General features: G+C 36.8%; 1 long non-coding RNA gene across 1 annotated transcript; it reads right to left on the bottom strand.

The window, feature by feature from the left end:
- Positions 1–3,200: 3,200 nt before the first annotated feature.
- Positions 3,201–7,054, bottom strand: LOC140162681 (uncharacterized). Its single transcript, XR_011860328.1, has 4 exons — positions 6,988–7,054; positions 6,110–6,225; positions 5,546–5,743; positions 3,201–4,446 (listed from the first exon to the last, which is right to left on the bottom strand). It is a non-coding gene; the product is annotated as an uncharacterized lncRNA (long non-coding RNA).
- Between the last annotated feature and the right edge of the window lie 4,769 nt (positions 7,055–11,823).

Below are 11,823 nucleotides of genomic sequence, written 5' to 3' on the forward strand. Positions count from 1 at the left end.
AATTAAAAATCACTTTGTTTGCCAATAAAAATCACAGATTTGGCTGATGTGTAAACATGAAAAAAAAAAGCCAAAACTTTAAACAGGGTTTTTCATAAAATTAAACAAATTTAAAAAGATGGAACATTATCATCATTCATTTTTATGGCATTTTGCTGCCCGACTTGCATTTCACAGAAACTAAACATTTTACATCTTTTCTTTTGTTCATTTGCTCTTTCTTTCCTTCCAAGCTTTCCTTAGTCTATTCGTTGTTTATTCTTTCATTTGCTATATCTCTTTTTTGGTTTCTTGGTTTTGTTCATCATTGCTTTGTTTGTACTTTCTACCTTCCGTTTTTTGGTGACTTGACTTGTGTTAGTGAATAGGGGGGTATAGGTGTAAAGGACAACATACGTGTAACATAGCACAAACTATTATTTTTCTGATTTACTATCATGGAAATACCAATAATTTGGGAACATTTTCAATAAAATCGGGAATCATGTTGCAAAATATTAATGCGTTTTGCAATTTAGAAATTCCAATTATGAAAAGAATTGATTAAAATCATCAATTGCAATATTGCCGTTTGAATAACAGTGAACAAATCGGGCACTTTGTAACGTCCATTACTATGTCAGAGTAGTACATGATAGAAAGAAGCCCCAAACACCCCCTTTAAATCATTGTCTACTAGGTATTCGAGCAATAAACCTTTATTTTGGGGACCAAATGAATGCAGCAGGTCTTGACCAATTAGTAGAAATGATATCGACCACTTCTTTACTTCTCAAGATGAATGTATATTAATAGCGGTAAATCCTCCACTTTGGTTTGAACATAGAGACAGTAAGATGTATAGTAAGCGAAAACACCTAAATAATCAACATGCAACTCTGCTTTATAGAAACCAAATGATTAAACTTCTTTATTCATGCACATTTCTTTAACATAGAGACAGTAAGATGTATGATAAGAGTAAAAAACCTAAATAATCACTGCATTATAATAGAACCCAAATCATGAAACTTATTTATTCATGCATATTTTTTTAACAAACATGATATAGAGAAATAGCAATATCAGTTGATACCATGAAGGGTAAAAATATTTCACCGTACCTGGTAGAACAAAATAAATTTGCACCCATGTATGCAATTCCAGCCTGTATTTTCCACATCTTCCATGCATTAAGAAACATCCACTAAATAAGGTTAGCAACTATTTTAAACTATTGTGATTTGGTAGGTCACAGCATCTTGCGAATGGTGGTGAGCTTTGGCAAAAATTGCATTGATTATTTCATCGCTAGTGTGTAGAAAAATTTAAATATCGCAGATATACTTTTGTAGGTCCTGTGGCTCTTGAGTTATGTTGTAAAGAGGGCTGAAACAACAACACTTTTGTAAAACATACATAACTCATCAACAACAATAAATCAAGCAAGTTTTCCGCATATATGATTTGTATGATTAACTTTTGCAAAACATTCACACCCCCTATAGAGGAGTTCGAATTTCCAGACCTTTTGTCCAGTCGCGATTGTTGGAAATCCAGACTTTTTTTTTTGCCTTTAGAAAAGGCGAAAAATATCCATCTAAAAATAGTTCAAAATAAGAAATCCTCAATTTGAGAGTTCATTTGGGACATTTCCGTTCATTTAATTGCATTGCCAAGCTTTTTCCAGTAACATTAGCAATTGGAATTCCAGTCATTTTTAGGAAGCAAACCTGGAAATCCAGACATTTTCTTTCATTGAAAAGTTATCCTCTATAGGGGGTGTGCACTGATTTTCTGGAATAGCCCAATACACCGTCTACCTGTAAGTGTTTAAATCAAATCTAACATGCATCACTCTTAAAGACAAAACATTTCATTGATTTCAACCATCTGTGTACAATGTTTCCATAGAATCTATCACTGAAGAACAAACATTTACAACCTTTAGTGTACAAGTTTTTCCATAGAATCTATCACTTGGTCAAAAAGTTTCAACCCTCTGTGTACAATGTTTCCATGGAATCTATCACCCAGAAGGACAAACATTTTCAACCTTCTGTGTCTCATTGTTTCCACGGAGCCACACTCAAATAATGATGTTTAACCTCCTGTGAACTATTTTTAGACCAAAACACATTTTGACCCCAGTCACATTTGGACCTTAAATTACTTTTTCGACCAAAATCACATAATTATTTAACCAAAAATCAAATTGTTGACCCAAAGTCACATTTTGACCAAAAATATCATTTTTTACCAAAAATCATAACCACACCAAAAACCAAATTTTTTATCAAGAAAAGATTCTGAGCATAATGATAAAATTGGATACTTTTTTTTCACACTATAATTTGTACAGCGCTCAAGAGTCCCATAATCAACACTTGGATTCAACACTTGACTGTGTTGGATAAGCTCACTTTTCAAATTTTGTTTAATCAAAAATCACATTTGGCCAAAAAAAATCATGTTTTTGACCAAGAAAAGATTCTGCAAACACAATTATACAATTTGATGTTTCTATTCATCTGATACAAAATTTATTGGTCTCGCTATCAGAGTTCGTAATTGTTTATTGACAGTATATTTGGTCATGAGACAAACGCTGTCAATAAACAATTATTAATGATCGTATTTGTTGTTGAAAGGATTTGATCATGATTCACCATTGTTCACCACTGTTTAACAACTTGCGCCTGATGAATCTCTGTGGTTTACTTCGCATCATTGTCAAAAAATGACGAACAGTGAAACATGATTGAATCTCAAATTCTTTCATCAAAACAAAGTCAATATACCTTGGGTAGAAATCATTGATACCACTCTTGTTAGCAACAGATTCATGGTATGAAACATGGAAACAATTCCATTTGTTCAGTTACTCTGGCAACATAAGGTGTGACTGAGGTTGGCTTTATGCCAGTGACACCATGGGTTTAGTTTGCAAGCATGTTGTACTTTTACAGGGATGGCAACAACAGTCACTTTCTACACTGAAATAAATGACAAGCCAATGTTCTTCTGATTCTATGGTACAGTTAATTTTGCCAAAGCTTACCCTATAAAATTAATAATTGCTTGTTGGACATTTGATGCACATAAACCAGGCCCTGCCGTCTAGATTTCAAAGGCGAGTGGTCAATCGCTCGCTACCTTATGATGCTAGGCGAGTAATTGAATCACTCGCTAGTGGTGAATCACTCGCTAGTGGTGAATCACTCTCTAGGTCTGAAAGAGCATTCAGTATGTCGCACTTACGCACTGCTGACATCCTGTCTTTCAGAAATCAAGACTAATTTATTGAGATGAATTGAATACATTGGAAGTGCTAAAACTTGAATGTAATTTAGATTCAATTTGGGTAATTCAGCGAGCGATATTTATTGTCTATGGTGAGTGGAAAATCGCTCGCTAGAAATTGAGTTTGGGCGAGCTGTGGCGAGAGAGAGCGATCGCTTGCCTCAAACGGCAAGGCCTGCATAAACATGTATGTGCGATGTGACATGTACATGTGCAGCACACATGACAAAGATGTTGCCATGTAAAAATGACAGACTTAAAATCTACATTTTAACATTTACATCAAAATAGATTTGCATTTTTTTTCCACAAAATATTAGTTATTTAGTTTTCACTATCAGACATGTCCCCTTTACTTTTGACCCAAAATCCCCAATGCGATATGTTATGACCATCCCGTATGCCACATACGCACATCCCTTACAGATTGGACTAATATTTTGGTCGGTAAGCATGATTAGGGTGTAATCTTTTGGGCTTTTGCATCGAGTGCTATCTTCAGAGCAACTTAAGAAAGAGATGACACGCCTTATATACAATTATTAAAAGGCACATCATATAAGATACCCCTGGTCATCTTTTGCAATAGGAATGTGATGAAAACCGTTCTAAAAGTCCAATGTTACCATGTAGTCATCATCCTGAATTAATTGGGTCACCACATTAATGTCTTCATAGCAAAATTTTGGAACATCACAATGATTGTTTATTCTATGGAGATCCACAATCAATTTGAATTTACCACCCTTTTTGGGAACACATTTAATCAAAGAAATACACAACAGCTTTTGCTGAGGATCGCAAATTTGAATTGCACCCAAGTCCAGTAGTAACAATTACATACCATACATAGTCATGAGACACTTGTATGGAAGAAATAGTTAGAACTACAGTTATTCCCATATCACATTATACAGCTCTGCTATCTATAGGCTCACTATAGGCTTAGTGATGCAGGTGTGTATTTCGCTGGTCCTAAAATCCAATCGTAGAGCATACACTCATGTGTATACAGGTGGTTTGTTGGCATTCACCTGCAACCACATAAAAGCATTGGTGGTATTACTTCTGAACTTCAGGCGAACCAAAGTGTAGTTGATGAGATATTATTTTCACCTTACTTCTGGCCACTTGATCATTGGCTGCCATCTTCATTCTGGTCACCTGTTAAGATAAAAGATGTAAATTAAGAGGTGTAAATTCAAAGCAAATGACACATTTAGATTTCATTTTTGTTGACTTCTTTGGAAGAAGACAATTTACCAGGAGCTGATAGCTGCATCTTTTAGCTGACTTAATACCTCACTCACTGAAATTGGTCAAGAAATAAATCAGTGATCCAAAATCCCAAGGAAGATGGAAATTCTAAAGTCAATAATTGTTCCATTGGATACTCTATTGAATTTGCAAAAAAAGGTTCCTGAACAAGAGAACTATACCATTTTCCCCTCTGATGTGGCAGTGACGTCAGTGAACATTTCATTGGGTGCAGCTTCAAATCGTTCGCTCAAAGCGATGCTGTACACATGCACGTACCCTTAAAGACACACACAAAACAGTTAACTCACTTAAAGATGCACACAAAACAGCTAACTCAACGCATTGACATCACTACCACGTCAGGGCGACAAATGGTATAATAGTGCTATGATTTATATATCAGAACATTAAAATGCAACTTCTGATTTCATTGCTTTGGGTATTTGATCACTGTAATAGCTGTATTGGCTGCTGGTTTTAATTCTAACATATGTGATGCGATCAAGCAAAATCAGTCAGAACTCGGAAATATTGATTTTGAGATATAGCCATACAAAGGAAATATTTCCTTTTGTTTCCTGTTGTTTTAGAACCTCTTTAATTGCTCATATCTTTGGAACTGGTTGTTCAATTTCAATGGTGTTTTCTGCAAAATCCAGATTTGTAAATGCTTTTTACTATTCCATAAGAAACTGAAAATTTAATATTACCGAGTTCCGACTGATTTTGCTTGATCGCATCACATATGTCTTTGTTTAAATACAAGTGTGAACATAAATAACTGGTACTTTAATTTGTTTGCTAACTGTTCTTCAATATTTTCTCATTTAAAAAAAGTAACAAAATTGTAGTCATGCTATTTGCTTGTAAAAGCTGGCCAGTTTTGTTCTCATTTCAAAAGGTCTCTTACTTGTTTTGTGACCCTAAATGTATAATATATCATAATTACAATCAAAGCAAACATTAGTGATTAAACACAAAGCAAGGTACCTTTCAAGCTTACCTTTCTACGCAGTCATCGGCTGCATCGTTAAGCATTTTCAGTGTCAATATTATCATCACTTTGCTCCTCATTTCCAGTTAGCAATGTCATCTCACAATCAGTCGCTTCATTGCTGGAGTTCATGCATCAGGGCTGGCTTCATAGTTGAAGTGTGCTCCAGTGCTGGAGGTGGCTCTATTGGTAGGGTTACTTGCATCCCTGTATATTATCAAATCAAAGACCATGATTATGAATGAATATCAGAATATCATATAGAACTTCTACACCTTAACATAAAAATTATGCAATATATTCTTATTACAAGTATGGCTTGTATGGCTGAAAATGTTTGCCGCAGAAGACCATTTAAAAAAATATTTTTTTAAGTCAAGTATATCTAGGTATTAACAGCTGAAATATAGGTGATAATGCGCAATAACTTTGGCCAAAAACAAGTGACCTGGTGAAGAGGGTTGCCATAGATAGCTGATTGGGGCGTTTTTACAGGACAAATCAGGCTTCTTACCCTGATCGAAACTAACTGTACCAACATCTTTTTATCATGGGTAATTTTCCTTGTCTTACCAGATGAGCCACGGGGTATGCAGCTTGTCATACGCATGCCTTTCTTCTTCTGCACATACAGTCGACTCCACACAGTTCAGCTTTCTCTGCAAATGCATCTGCAGTAGCATCTCCACCTGATGACAGAAAAAAAGATTCCCTTCAGTACTAGCAAATAATTAAAAGGTATCGGATTTGTGTGTGTTGACTATACTTTATATTATACGCTTATCACCTTAGAACTTGACGTTGTAATCATTGACATGAAAATTGACAAATGATTGGACAGCCTCTGATAAGCTGTAATATTATTGCAAGGACCTATGATATCAAATATATGTGATAGTTCCGCAATATCATTGTATAATATAAAAAGTTGCAAATGCACATTCAGCTTACACTCTCCCCATCCCCCATTTTTTCGATGTTGGGAGACTGTAATGTAGTGATGATGACGATGTTGTCCAAATCAAGATTGCAATAGGGGAGCGGGAAATTATGTTGGCCAATTAATGCTTTGGTGTGGCAACATTTTTCGCCAGGGTTGTGGGTACAATTCGGATAAGTTGCAGAGAGAACACACATTCTGAAAGTTATGAAACACTCTTATAGTGGAAATTCCAATTGAATGAACGCAGCTTTCAATAGCGTGACGAATTTTTGCGTACACTGCGCGATGTACGCCAGCTTGTGCGACTGTGCGTGAGTAACGCAGAAGTGAATCCAACCATGCCAAAGCACTCGTGATTGGATAGCATTGTATCCAAGGTCGTGCGTTCGCGTTGTAGTTTGAAATACGCAATATACGATCGCGGTTGGATCGAGTGCAGCTGTTAAAAGCTGCGTTCATTCAATTGGAATTCTTACTATAGTAATATTTATAATTAAGAAAAACTTACACAACTTCATGTTTAGTGAAGACCCACTGGTGCTGACTGGAAAACCTGTTTATCATTTGCCCAATTAATAAACATGTAAATAAATTATTAAAAATAACTAAACAAACATGTAAATAAATAGCAAATATGTACACAAAATAAACATAAACAAACACAGTTTTTAACAAATAAATTTATAAATAGATACACAAACAAGTAAATAATAAACTAATAAGTAAAAAATGAATACAAGTAAATATCAACATGTAAACAAACACATAAATAATACACAAGTAAACAAATAATAAACAATTAAATAAATAATAAAAATAAACACAATATTACCAAAAATAATCAAGCAAACAAATAAATAAAATCAACTAAATAAACAAGTAAACAAATGCTTACACAGAATTAAGCATAAATATATATGTAAATAAATTTACAGATCAATAAATGGATAGATAAATAATAAATATTTAAAAAAATCACATAAATAAACAAACACTTTAACAAATCAAGAAACAAACAAAATAAATCACTAAATAATAAACAAACTTGAAATAAACTGACACAAAAAGATTTTAAAAAAACACCTAAACACATGAGAAACATATATAAACAAACATAAACAAACAAACACAAACATATAAATAAACAATTAACAAGTAACAAGTAAACATAGCTTAACAAATTAATAAACATGTAAATAAATTATAAATTATAATTATAAATTATAAATTATAAATTATAAATTATAAATTATAATAAACTAAACAAACATGTAAATAAATAGCAAATATAAAAAATAAATAAATAAAAGATAAAAAATAAATAAAACATATTTAAACAAATCAGTAAACACATTTATAAATAGATGCAAACAAATAAATAATAAACTAATAAATAATAAACATGTAAACAAATAATAAAAAAAATAAACACATTACAAAAAATAAACAAGCAAACAAATAAATGAAATTAACTAAATAAACAAGTAAACGATTATGATAATAAATGCTTACAAACAATAGATATTATATAAACATGTAAATAATTGATAGATAATAGATTAACAAGTAAACAGGTAAACATGCACATAAACAAATCAACAAATCAATAAAAAGATAAACAAAACAGTAGAAAATAGATAAACAAATTAAATAAACAATAAATAAACAACTTAAAAAAATAGTATAAATAGCAAGTTGGCTAGTAGGCCTATGGGGGCAAGGGGGGAATTTGCCTCCTAAATATTTTCTTCCCCCCCCCCCCACTTTTGAGACAAAGCCCCAAATTACGTAAATGTCAACTTCTTGCGGCGATCTTCAGATTTTGATTACCGTACTTTTTAGCTCAAAACTGTCTCAGACAAAAATGTGACACGTAAAGAGCGTGGTGTGCTTGGCAAGTACAATTCGGTAAGCGATGTATTCCCTAACCCTAAGTTAACCCTAACCCAAATATTCATTCTTGATCCAATGGTTGGAAGACATCGCCATGCATAATTCGTGCAGCAATTGGCACGCCTAATGAAGCATTTCAAGATTTACACAAGCACTGAAATAATATTATTCTCATACCTCCAGTTTCCGAGGTCTAGGCATATTTACTTTGTACTTCTATGTGGACCTGTTGTAGCCAGGTTATGCGGTTTAAGCACAGAGTACTACAGAGTACGTATCAACAGTCAAAGTCCCCATGTATTATATGATGTAAGTTCTCGCTTGAGTCATGAGGGCCGATTGTTCGATCGCGTGCGTGTCTAACAATCACGCTAGCGCTGCGTTGCGTACTTTTGCATTCATGACGCTACATGACGGTCGCATTTCATGGAACAATCGGCCCCGGGCAATCGGCCCTCATTATTGGGTGATGCGGAGACTTTGACTGATGGTACGCTCTCTGTGGGTTTAAAAGTCGCAAACCTTTGACGAAGCGCGACTACCGTGATGTTGCAAATTCTGAGCTAACAACGCGTACGACGCACAGTTCATTCATAAATTTCCACTTGGCAACAGCAGATTACCTCAGCAGCCAATCAGAGACAAGTGCGTCCAACGCAGTAAATGCGCGATGTGTATACGGTGCACGGTACTTAAAATACGCGCTTCGTCAAAGGTTTACTGAATTTGATACCCAATTTTGCGCGCGTTGTTTTGCGATGCATTTTAATTTGGAAATGCGACGAGTTGCGTTGAGTTGCGGTAAAAAGTAATCAATATATCGGCATCGCAATGCAACGTATCCACAGAGTACTACAGAGCGCGTAGGCCTACCATCAGTCAAAGTCCGGCGCCTCATCCGATAATGAGGGCCGATTGTTCCATGAAATGCGACAGGCGAGACATTTTCATGGTCTATCGCGTAATCGCGAAAGCACGCAACGCTCTATCGCGTAGGCACGCAGCGCTGGCGTGATTGTTAGACACGGCGCTATCGAACAATCGCCCTCATGAATATCGCGAGAACTTACACCATACAATACACGGGGACTTTGACTGGTGGTACTTTCTCTGTTTATCTCTTTCCTCTTAACGTATCGCAAATGCTGTGGTAGTATGAACGGACCTTTAGAAGGTTAGGCTTTATACCGGTACTAAAAAAGTACGGTAGCCTTTAACTTTTAAGCTTACTACTTACCTGTACCCATATATTCATTCATCATTGTCTGTCTGGCATCATGCCATTGCTAATAATACAAGTCAACTTACAACTGTAACAGTCATGACAGTCTGAGAAAAATTATAATCATTGCCGCGACTCCCGGTAAGAACTTCACCACAATGCAAATAGCAAATTCACAGCACGATCTTGCAACTTTATGATTACAATCACGATTTAAAAGACTTCTAAATCGATATATCGACAGGCACTGCACTGACTGATCTGGTCAAAGGTTAAGCCAGCCAGGTCAACAATGCCGCCACGCCCACTTTTTTTAAAGAACCATGCTGATTGGTTCCGGCTTCTACGGTCAGCGTCACCCTCCTTGCGTTGCGTCGACACATTCGTCGGAACACTCGTACTTCAGATCGTATCGCATCATCTGTCGCACACAGCAATGTTGTACATGCACAATTTGATGCTGCATAGCGTTGGGTGTTTGTGTCAAATGTACATTTCCCAGGTCATGGCCACAGGAGGTCATAGTAAGGTCGCACAGATGGCGCGATCAGGTTGCTGCTGCTGTATATAGTCAGTTCCATGACTAAAATTCCAAAGTTTTCCAAGCCACCTGGATTCTCAAATTCTCATCAATATTTAAATACAAAGAGCAACTTTTGGAAGGTCAAAAGGGAAGACTTTCTGTCAATTTTTCAATTTTAGGGGTCTGTAATTTTCTTCAGAATGTGGGTGTGGGGGTGGGGGCGGGTGGGGGAGGGGTGTGTGTGTGTGTGTGCGGGGGTGATCATCACCGGTCATATTTTTATACCAAAAATGGGAGCTATGGGAGCTATGGAGTCACTTTTTTTTTTGAAATCACTGAAATAGTAACTTTAAAGGTTGGCGACTCAAAATTTCCAGGCTACACAGTAGGCCTAGTAGGCCTAATAGTATACACACCCATTCGTTCATCAAATTGGGGGGCTGTGCAATAATGAGGGGGGTAAAATTTCCGAATGGTCCGCCAAAAATTGCTTGCCCACCCTCTAGGCATGCCAAAAATCGGTGTCTTTAAATATTTTCTCTCTTCCATTCAGTAGCTTCACTGCCTCACAGCCCTCCCCTATTATTCTGTACCTCACTCCTCTTCTTTTCTTTCCTCTTCACCCCTTCCTCTCCTCTCCCCTTTTATTTCTTCTCTCTCCTCCTTTTTCCTCTTTTCTTTTTTCTTCCCATGGCATTATTTCCTCAATTTTGACTCTCATTTCCTAGGAGCGGTGCTCCCCGCTCCCACACAATTTGCATCCATGCTGTTTTCCTACGCCTTTTTAGACTGTGTTTTATTTAAAAGGTGCCCCATGAATGTGTGCAAAATATCGCTTGCCCCACCCCCCTCTCGGCTGACCAAAAATTGCTTACCCCCCCCCCCTTTTTGCCCTCCCCCAAGGGCTCATGATTATTACACAGCCCCTTATCTCCTCAGATTCACTTCTCTCGATCCCCCTCCTCCATTCGCTTCCATTTGATCGATTTGGCATCGCCACCCACTGCACACTATAGTGCAAAAGTCCGCAGCTGGGGTTTTGAAGGCAGTAGGCCTACGGGGGTGGGGGGTGGCGAGTGTGCAATTTTGGGGTACCACCTTCAGCAATGTTGGTACATATCGATTGGTGGGTATTCAGTGGAGACCAATATGTGCCCAATTGGGCGCATTTGGGCAAAAGGTATAATTTGGTGGGTGTTTGTTGACATCTAGTGGGTGGTTGCATGGCAAAAACAGCAAAATGTAGGTATAGAGAAGTCAGCAACCAAAAGTCTGTTAACAATTTTGGCGGCCCCGTACAATCATTTTCGAAGACCCCCTCCCCTGTCACTTCCCGTTGGCCGAAATATTTTTTTACACTTTCGGTGTGATCACTGATGGGCCCGAATTGTCTACATATCATCACCAATGCCCGAATTGTCTTATCAAATCAAAGCGAGCAGGAAATTTTGCATATTTGACCATCTTAATCCTGTTTTCAGATCTTTTAAAAGGGCGTTAGGGGTGGTGCAATAATTATGTGTACCCCGAAATGGTGAATTATAGGGGATTTTTGGCAGGCCAAAAGGGGGGCAAGCATTTTTGGCAGGTCGAAAGGGGGTCAAGCGATTTTTGGCAGGTCGAATGGGGGGCAAGCAATTTTTGGCACAGATATTTTGGGCACCGTTTCTATATGCCGGGCTTAGATCTCGGGCTTAGATGGGACG

Source organism: Amphiura filiformis, chromosome 10, assembly GCF_039555335.1.
Source record: "Amphiura filiformis chromosome 10, Afil_fr2py, whole genome shotgun sequence".
Classification (NCBI taxonomy): Eukaryota; Metazoa; Echinodermata; class Ophiuroidea; order Amphilepidida; family Amphiuridae; genus Amphiura; species Amphiura filiformis.